General features: G+C 38.6%; 1 protein-coding gene across 5 annotated transcripts in view; it reads left to right on the forward strand.

Moving 5' to 3' along the window:
• The window catches only part of NTRK3 (neurotrophic receptor tyrosine kinase 3), a 472,049-nt gene that overhangs the window by 322,621 nt on the left and 139,029 nt on the right, over window positions 1-10,399 (forward strand). The gene's annotated exons all lie outside the window — the stretch shown is intronic.

Below are 10,399 nucleotides of genomic sequence, written 5' to 3' on the forward strand. Positions count from 1 at the left end.
CTGAGTGTTAATAGAAAATTTGAGGAGGGTGAAATCTCTAACAACTGAAGATTTTATACATAGGGAATGCTTTAAATATAGAGGGTGTCACTTCATCTGAGCATTGAAAAAAGAGAGATTCCAGGATGTGGGGATGAAGAAATGCTTAATTGGATATTGGAAATAAAAGACAAGAAAGCTTCAGAAAAGACTATGCATTTTTAAACTTTAGAGACTAGGCGAAATATACAGATGTGTACATACACAGATGTGTACCATATTTAGGTTGTGCCAATCTAAAATCTAGCCCTTCTTCAAGAGCCAAATGAAATCTGTCCTTTTTCAATTCAGCCCTGAGATATAAACTTAGGAATCTTTATATTGAGCTAATAGTTAAAATCATTTGAATATATGTCATTTCCAATGAAAAGAGTATGAAGGTAGACAATGTTTATTGTATGGGCATATGAGCTAGTGAAGAAGATAGTAAAGGAGCAGACAAATATAAGAGGAAAAAACTAAGGAAATGTAGAATTGTAGACTCCAAGGCTGGGGGTATAGATAGAGAAAGTTTTGATCATGTAAGGATGATCAACAGTGTCGCAAGTTCTAGAGAAAAATCAAGAAGGAAGACTGAAAAAAGCTAACACTGTATAAGCATACAAAGATATAATGACATAATATTTACAAGTAGCCAAAAATGAAATACATTACTCTGGGAAACTAATAGGTTCCTTTTCCTTAGGAATTCTTCACTAAATGATCATTTGTTGGTCATGTAATAAAGAAATTTTTTCCAGCTTATGAGCTTATGTTATGAGGCAGTTGGGTGGGACACAAGGGATAAGGCATTGGCTCTAGAGTCAGGAAGAATTGAGTCTGAATATAACTTTAGATACTGTGTAATATGGGGCAGATGACTTAATTGCTGTCTACCTCAGTTTCTTCATCTGTAATATGGGATTAATAATAGTACCTACCTTCCAAGGTTGTTTTCAGAATCAATTAGGTAATCTTTATAATGATTTTACAAACCTTAAAGTATTACATGCTTTCTGCTATCATTATTAAATTATTTATTTTTCATATCTTTATGTTTTAGGTTTGGGTTGGATTAGATGACTTCTGAAATACCTTACAACTCTGGCATTCTGTGATTTCTCTGATTTGGTGATTAAAGATCACTATGACCTTAGAAAATGCAATTTCAAAACAGGAGACAGTTTTGAAGTCAGTTTATAGAGGATTAAAGAAGAAGAGTGATTGGGAATATCAGTTGAAGAATACATATTTGAAGTGTTAGACAATGAAAGAAAGGCAAAATAGGATGATAGCAAGATCGTTTGAAGGTTTGAAGATAGGAGAATCTTGTTCCTGTTTGGAGGCAGGGAAGAAAGTGTCAGTGAAGAGAGCCTGCAGATACTGTTGCAAGAGGAGATTTTATAAAGCAGGAAAGAAAGAAAGGATAGATGTGAGACAAAAATGTTTAAAGGTTGAAAAGGAAATATGGGAGAAATAAAATTTGATGACCTCTTTTTTAAAAGAAAGTACCAACACTTATCATGTGTCTACTTTGTGTCAGGCTTTGTACTAGGCATTGGAGATGCAAAAATAAAGCAGTTCTTATTGTTAAGGAATTTGTCTTCTACTGGGGTTTTGCAACAAGTGCAAAGATAAACAAAATATTATTTTAGAAGGAAGGAAATGTTGACAACTCAGAGAATCCAGGAATGTTCCCAACCCTCCTGAGCTGAGCCTTGATGTATGATTAGAATTTGGAAAGACAGAATGAGGAAGGAGAACATTATAGGTTTAGGGAGTAGTTTCTGTAAATTCATAGATGTAAAGGATGGAAGATTGAGTTGGGTAAATAGCTAGTAGTCCAATTTGGCTAGAATGCAGACTGATTGAAGGGGAGTAATGTGAAATGAGGCTGGAAAGGAAGATTTAAATCAGATCATGCACAGCCTTAAATTTCAGGCTAAGGATTTTTTTCTATATCTTAGAGAAAATAGAGGAACAATGAAGTTTTTTGAATAGCTAAGTGATATGGTCAGGTCTGTGCCTTTGAAAGGTTATTTTAGTAATTTTTACAAACTAAATTAGAGAGGAGAGAAACTGACAGCCTATGGGTATGTTGCACAATTCTGGAGTTCCCGCTGTTGGGGGTTTGCCTGATTTTGGAAATTCTGAACTGGAGTAGGGCTAAAGTTGATCAAATGTCTGCACTAAGCCTAACATCAATATGTTGAGCCCCTGGGGGCAAAATGGGTCCTAGGTCTATTAAAGAGGGCTGAACTGCTCCAGGTTGGAAAAAATAAAACAGGTTAAAGTTTCTTGCCACTTCTAGTGGTGAGATAGGAGATCCAGGAGAGAGAGAGAGAAAGAAAGAGAGAGACAGAGAGAGAGAGAGAGAGAGAGACAGAGAGAGACAGAGAGAAGAGAGAAGAGTTGAAGGCCCAGGAAAGGGCTTTGGAGGATACTTGTACTTAGGAAATGAAAGATGGATCATGGATCAGTAAAGGTGCAGTCAAATAGGTAGGAGAATCAAGACAACCACAAAATTATGGAACAAAGCTAGAAGAACACTTAGAGTTTATCTATTTTAAACTTTTCAATTTACAGACAAGGAAACTGATTCTCAGAGAGATTAAACATTTGGTCATATTTATATAGGTAATAAATTGGGACTGAGAAATAGATGTTATAAATTTTGATTAAGAGATCTGAGCTATATGAGAAAGAAAGCAATTTCAGGAGAATGGTGAAGTCTAAAAAGGGTTGAGAAATGAATTTGGCTATGAAAAGAAAGATAAATAGGGTAATATCCTGAGGGAAATATTTGCCTTGTTTCCCAACCAAGTTTTTTTTTTTTTTTTTTTTTTTTTACCCAAGAAGTCATCTTACCCAAATAATGACAAGGAAGAAATCTCATCTTCTCTTTCTTTTAGCCAAGTTCAGCTCTGCCTCGGAGGTAATTTGGATGACATAACATCCTGGTTATCTCTTCCCTTTAGATATGAGATTCTCCACCCAATCTAGAAATAAGGAAGGATACCTTAGAATTCTATGTATAATTGAGTGCAGTAATGTTACCAAACACAAAGTACTTTGTGAAAAAACAGACAAAAAAATATGTTATGTTATACCATGGAACCTGCTGACCACAATCCTATTCTGAGGTCTCCAGTCCATCTTAAAAATCTACCAGAAGACCCTGTGTCTAGAGGCTTCCTTTTTTATTCTTTTCTAAGCTGTATTAGTCTCTTATTTCTAACTGGCCATAATAACCCCTTGAACTTCCTTGGTTCTGGAGATTGATTGACTACCCAGATTCAGAGATCCACTGACTTCCATTCCTAACTACTTTTTCACATTCTTTTTTTTTCCACTTCCATCCTATAATGATGTCCATTTCTTCTTTCCCTTCTTTATCTTTGGTAATAATACATTCCATATCCCAAAGGCATATATTTTACATGTTTTTTTATAATGGGAAAACAGAATGAAGAAATATTTTTTAAAATAGTTGTATCTATTTGAGAATATTTACAAAGACAAGCTACCAAATGTGAACCATATCATACCTAAACCTGTAAAGCTATTTTCTAGTTAAGGTTCACCAGGCCTGCCTCTGCCACGATGATTCAGTTTTGATATGGAACTCATGCCCTGGTGGTTTACTCCCATTCTGGCATTGTAAACACAGGTGAATACATTCAGTTTAGAATACCTGCATTGAGAAACTCTAAATTATTATGAGGATATATTATTTTTTCATGCCATTTTCTTTCTGCATTGCTCAACTACAGACAAACTTTCAAACAAGTAGGAAACTATAGCTATAGCTGTTGGCCATTTTGGTGACCCTTCAAGAAAAGATATCTCTCCTCCTTGAATCTAAATGGGGATGTGGGAAAAGAATTCATGCAAGATATTTATTGCAGTCATCCCCAATTATTTCTCCAAAGGAGTAATTCAACCCAATACTTAGTTTACTGCCAAAATGCTTAAAATATACCTCCATGGATTCTATGCCTTACCCTGGCATAGAATTAAACCCCCATCATGCCTGCTCCTCACCCTCAGCCACAGTTTTTTGAGCTAAATCATTTTAGGTGTAAATTCACTTTCAGCAAATTCCCTTGGAGCATCTGTGTACATCTGGAATCAGACTTGGCAAAGTCGGTAAGTGGGTTAGGGGAAAGTAGATAGTTGTTGTGACCCTCTTTTGGCTCTGTTCATTTCCCTAGCATTGCCAAGAAATCATTCCAAAAAAAAAAAAAGGTAGACACCATTCTTAGGTTTAGAATCAGAGTTAGACATTATTTGGGTGTGAAATGGACATCAAGAATATTACTCACAAGTTCTGGTACAATTTAGACATATAATAGAATCCTTTTGTAACACAGATTACTATGACATGAATCTAGGTATACTTCCCAATGCAATCTACCAGCTTTCTCCTCAAAAATCCTATCATAACACAGATTATAAGACAAGTTTTAGCCCTGTCTCACAATTAACATTGGAAAGGTAATTCCGTTATATTTATGAGCTCACAAACCTGATCTCTGAGCACTAAAAAAGAAAGATTATATCCTTATAAAAGGAGATTGGCTCTTGAGTTCTGATTTCTCATTTTAAAAAAAAATTTGGGTTTATCAACTCTCTAATTTAGAAATAAAACTGTATAATGTTTGGTACTGACTAGATGGTGTTCGTGGTTTGATCTTATCAGTGACAATTGTCATGCTGCTATTTTGGGGACTTTACACAGCCTTGAGAATCTAGAAATTGGGTCATTCAAGAGGCATTTACTTAAGACTGAGTGAGGAAAAACAAGTTCACTTATCACACACCAAACTAGTTTTCAGAGCTGCCCATATTGGGCCTTTAACTTCGAGAGGAATACACCAAGAATCTGGGTATGGAAAAAACAAAAGAACTGCTTCAGAAGATTATCAAAGAAAGCAGTAAGCAGCCTATGAGTTAGGACTGAACTAGGTAACCACAATCTTGTCTTGAACTTGTCGTTTGTGACTCCAACATTCCAGGAGGCTGTAGGTATCCTTGGTGATGTTTTTACCTTCAGAATCAGTAAATGCACAGTTTGGAAACTGAGAAAGCAGAAACAAGTCATTCAAAAGGCATTTTCTTGGCCTTTATTTGGATACCCCTTAATGCTTACCGAGATGTCTCAGCACAAGCTAGTGTCAGTGGATAGAGGCAGAAGGATGTAGTAACAATCTTTTAGCGTTCCATGCAGGAGTAATCTTGGCTTCCATTCCAAGAGCTGCCACTCTTTCACTTTGTGACATTGAATAAAATCAACTCCCCTCTCTGAACCCCATTCTCCATCTAAACTGGAGCATGGGAATGTTATTAATTCTCATCATTCTTGGCCTCATCTCCCAGGGGTATTGTAAGGATAAGTGAGTGAATGTCTAGACAGAGTTTTTAATTTTTGAGATGGAAAGTCCTAGATAAATGCAAATGGTTATGATAGTGGTGGTTGGTGGTTACAGTTCTACAAAAGGATGAAAATATAATGCATAAGCGAAAGGCCAGAAAAAATGCTGTGACTGCAGGGAGAAAGGAGGGGATGTTTATACAGCCCTCAAGCTAGGATAATTATAAGGAGTGTGCCTAGGCTCCTGGGTACATAAGAAAGAAAACTCTTCCTTCTGTTCCATTCATGGATTTTCCAAGGTAGCCAGGTTTGAAGAAATTTCATCCACACTGGTACTTCTGTACCAAACCCTATGTGAAGAAGTGACCTTTCCCTAAATTTTGGATGCTGTTTTGTTATTGTGGAGAGGAAAGATTCCTGAAAGCAAATCCAGGAAAGGTGGTGTAAAGACCCTAGAAGAAAACTGTTGCTGTTTGCCCTTCCTTCTCAAAAAAGATCAGCAAGGTGGTATCTTGACTTTGAAGTGAATTGTATTTAAATGAGACAAGCTGTGCTGTTCTCAGCCTTATACTCTCTTCTCCAGAGTCATCAGAATTCAGTGGCAAGACATAGGTCAGGCTTGCTGGAGATGGCCAGGGTGCAGTGTGAGACCTTGGCCTTTTAAAGTTAAAGTCTTTTTTGTGTCTCATTTTGTTTGAGGCAATGGCCTAGCTAAAGGGAAGGAAAGAATTGAGGCAAAAGATGGCCTAGCTTGCATTTATAAAAGTATCAGTCTGGGAGCTGAAGACCTTCAGAATTTTTGGCCACAACAGAAATAATTGTTCTTTACCTAACAAATAAGCAAAAAAGCAAAAGAAACTAGTTTGACCTAGAAGAGGCACCTGAAGTTTAGGGAGGGTCTGGATGAAAAAAGCATATATTCCTGATGGAAACCGAACAAAAGAAAACTTCAGGATAGTTGGGAGGTGGGCATAATGAACCCATAAAGTGTTTTCTTGCCTCCATGACAAGATTTGATAGAGTTTAGTTTATATAATTCCATACTTCATAACTCACCAGTTCTTAGTCTGTAAAACAAAAAGGAAATTGAACTGGATAATCTCCCATTTCCTTTCTGATTCTATATCTCATTATGACTAGTAATTGTTGTAGAAAGACCAAAAAAGAGGCCATGCCCCTACTAGCTTTAGGACGATTATTAAAATGAAGCTTAGGGTAGAGAGTTTTTTTTTAAAAGGAAGAAAATCTCAGGTAAGACTTGATTTGGCATTTTTGCCTATAATTTCCACCATTCTTTTTAACTCCTCCTTACACCCTTCCTTAGTATCTAAGAAAGGGAATTTTTCTTTCCCTGTCACTAATTTTCAATATGCAGACATCTGGACTCCAGAAAATCATGTGAAAAGTGGAGCACACCAGTAGAGTCATTGTAGCTTGACATTCCCTAGTTCTTTTCTTCCATACTTGACCATCCTTGGCCATACTCCCCAAACAAGCCTGCCTAGTTTCATGAACATAGGGAAAGAAAGGCTTTAGAGAAAAAAAAAAAGGGAGAAAGCCACATAGACCATCCCTCTCTGGTTTGGAAGAGTTAAGAATGAGACTCCTAAGATTTTTGGCATCTTTACTTTTTGGTCCACCACCACTGTCTATGTGCCTTTGGCAAATCTCTTAACCTCTCTGTGCCTCATTTTTTTTTTCATGTGATAAATTGTCACTGACCATAACCAGAACTCTATTCTAGAGTGAACTAGTACTTACAAAGTATTTTTCAAACAAGAAGTGCTGTGTAAATGTTAAGTGTTATTGTTATGTAGCAATTTTAGGATGACAAATGAATATATTTAAAAAGGACATGTTTGAAAATAATCCAATTGAGCCCCATTTAGTATTGGGTCTTTTATCCTCACTATAACCCAAAGCACTTTATGGAGTTAGGTAATAAAATTACCATCACATAACAAATAACAGGGAGAGAGCAAGAGAGGGGAGAGGCTAGGAGAAGAGAGGACTTCTGGGATCTGAAGTGAAATGTGGAGTTGTGTGGGCAGAAGATACAGGGAGGTTTTTCCAGATGGCAGGTACTGCAAGCAAAGGGCTCTTACTCTTCATAAAGACCTGATTGAGGGGGTGGGACTGGAATGAAACCTAGAGAAGGGAATATAAGGAGGGAGGAGGTGTGAATGTCTAGACAGAGTTTTCAAGGCAGCTCCCCTCTGCTTCTGCCCAAGACATCCATCAGTTGACACAGGAAGTAGGACATTTTCTTCTACTTGAAGAATCCTCACCTGTGAGGATTTAACTCAATCTTCCAAACCACATCAGGTTCAGGGGTAAACATTCTGCTGTCCCTCACTCCTTGTCCTGTGCTCTAACAATCCTCCTTCCCTCCTCTCCCATCTTCCCAAAAAGGCCTCAGAGAGTGTCTGGCTTGTTTCTCATAAAAATACACCTGGGAAGCTTTTGGAGGATCAGGCTCAGTTCCAGGGTGTATAAGCAGTTTTGTCTAAATCTTGTGCAGCCTAGGGAGAGGTGGAGAAGGGAGAGGATTGACTCGAGCAGGGATGAGATAGAAGGAGCAGAGCGGGTCTCCTCTCCAGGAAGAAGCCTCCTACCATTGAAGGTATATCCATCCATCTTCCTCACCTGCCCATGTCTTTGTAGGTGGTTACTTGCTAGCTCAGTCTTTCCCTTTGGTAGAGTCACTGTCTCAACCCCCCCCCCCCAACCCTCACACACACACACACACACACACACACACACACACACACACACACACACACATCCATACACCCCCTAATTTCATATAGAGAATAACAGTAAATGCATTTTCTTTCTGCTCAGAGGTTTTTCTTAGGGAGAGGGGGAGGAACCAGGAAACTTGGAGTGTTGCCTCTCAGGCTATCAGACTTCAGCATTTAGAATCTTGGAATTGCTCCACCCGAAAAGGAGTTCCAGAGAAAACAAACTTCGAATCCCGGCTCATATGGGAACCGGCTCATGTTCACGAAGGCAGCAGTGGATACCTTGGCAAGGACACCAGCAGTTCTTGGCCCCTATCTTTAATGAATCCGACATGGAGCCTTTAAAGGGCCCTCGGACACTGCGTGGCTGGCCAGGACTGGAGTCTCTCTGGAGCAGCTCCCACTCTCACAGTGGAAACTGTCAAATGCCTCTTTCCCAGGGGTTAGCTTTGCAGGGTCCCGAGTGGTTCAGGAGCCTCAACCCTTCCTTATATTTACAGTCTTCTCAGGGTAAGAAAATTAGTAAAGGCTATCTGTGCCTTCCTCACATGGGTACCTGGTTTCCAAAAGATGAGAGGAAGAACTAACTTTGCTTCTTTTTTGGAAATTAGCTGTTTCTTTACTCTGAGAAAGGAGATTAGAGAAAGGTTTTCTTGTGTCTGGGGTGCTCAGGTTGAAGGATAGAAGAAGCAAACATCCATTATTGGGCACTGGGAGCTCTTAGTATAGGAATATGAGTGTGTATGTATCTGGGGTGGGGGGTAGGGGAGAGGAGCAGCAATAAGTTAAGAGACCATAACTCTATGCATGATCAGTGACTAAACCCAATATTACTCTTCCTTCTCGGTTTCTAACCTGTAGAAAAGAGTTGAAGCCAATTTCTAAGTTTGCTCGTGTTAGATTTAAGGATATGAGCACAGATCATGTGAATCAAATAGACCAGGTGTTCAAACAACCAGAGCAGTTTGAATGTAGAAGCTAGGAAGGACTTGAGCTCTGATTCTGGTTTGATCATTAGTATTGGCAATAAGCCTTGGGAGAGTTATTTCCCTTCCATAGGCAACTGGGGCTCAATATTTGCTTTTTCTTCCTCCAACCTCCCACTACCACTGTTAGGGTTCAGAGAAGCTATTTAGTTAAGTCTTTGTACCCTAGTAATTATTTTCCATTCTTTGTTTGATCCTAAATATCTTAAGGTTTCATCAGACCATAACTCTTTGTTCTGCCTATATGGCAGGATATAACTGTTTTGGGGGCAGACCATTGTCACTGAAATCTATCTCCCTCATAGGGAAGGAAAAAACTTCTTAAGTATCTCAGGCAGAATTGTGGAGGAGGTTAAATCAGAGCAAAAGAGGACTAGGAAGGAATAGCTTCACCCAGCTTCAGAATAAAGCTCAGAATAATCTTTCTCTTTTCCCATCCCCGTCACCCTTATTCTCTCCCTTGAGGACCCATATTTCAATGAGCATGCTTTCTCAGTTAATTTTCTTCTCCAAATTCTTCTTCTCATCAAAACAATCATATGAGAAGCCTGATTCCAATCTCCAGTAAAAGTTGATAGCTAAGATACTCAGAGATTAGCAGTTCAGCCCTGTTTTGATTAAGATGGCTTCTGGGGCTAGAGGTAGAGTATTTATGGGGGCAGAATAGAATATGCAAAAATGAAACCATTCTAGATCAATTGATGTCTTCTTCACTTCCCCTGCTCTTTCCTCCCATCTTAACCACACCCTTACCCTCATTCCTTCCTGATTTCTTTCTCTCTCCTCTCTCTCTCTCTCTCTCTCTCTCTCTCTCTCTCTCTCTCTCTCAAACACACACACACCACACACACACACACACACAGACACAGACAATTATGCACTCATATCCTTCAGTCCAAAGCAAGTTTGTTTTGTATTCATATTGATGTTCATTTTAATCTGAAGTTAGAAAAAACAGTTTACACTTGGGAATCTGCTTTTGGTTACCAATTTATATAACTCTTTTTTTATTAAGTTTGTAGCTACAGAGGAAAAAGAGGCAAACTTGAAGATCCTTTTTGTATTGCTTCAAGGAGGTCCCCACCCTTGAATCTGGTTGCCTCCTCTGTTGATTCTGTGGGGATGATTTCATCCCCATCTGATTTGACATCATGGGAAGCCTAAAAGCTTTTGTTCCATGCTTTCTATCAGACTGCTGGAAGTGGTTGAATAGAGAAGGCAAATAAGAAAAAAATGACAGTCTAAGAAAAATTCCTTCCTTTCTTTCTCTCTATATT

The sequence above is a fragment of the Macrotis lagotis genome, chromosome 4 (genome assembly GCF_037893015.1).
Source record: "Macrotis lagotis isolate mMagLag1 chromosome 4, bilby.v1.9.chrom.fasta, whole genome shotgun sequence".
Taxonomy (NCBI): domain Eukaryota; kingdom Metazoa; phylum Chordata; class Mammalia; order Peramelemorphia; family Peramelidae; genus Macrotis; species Macrotis lagotis.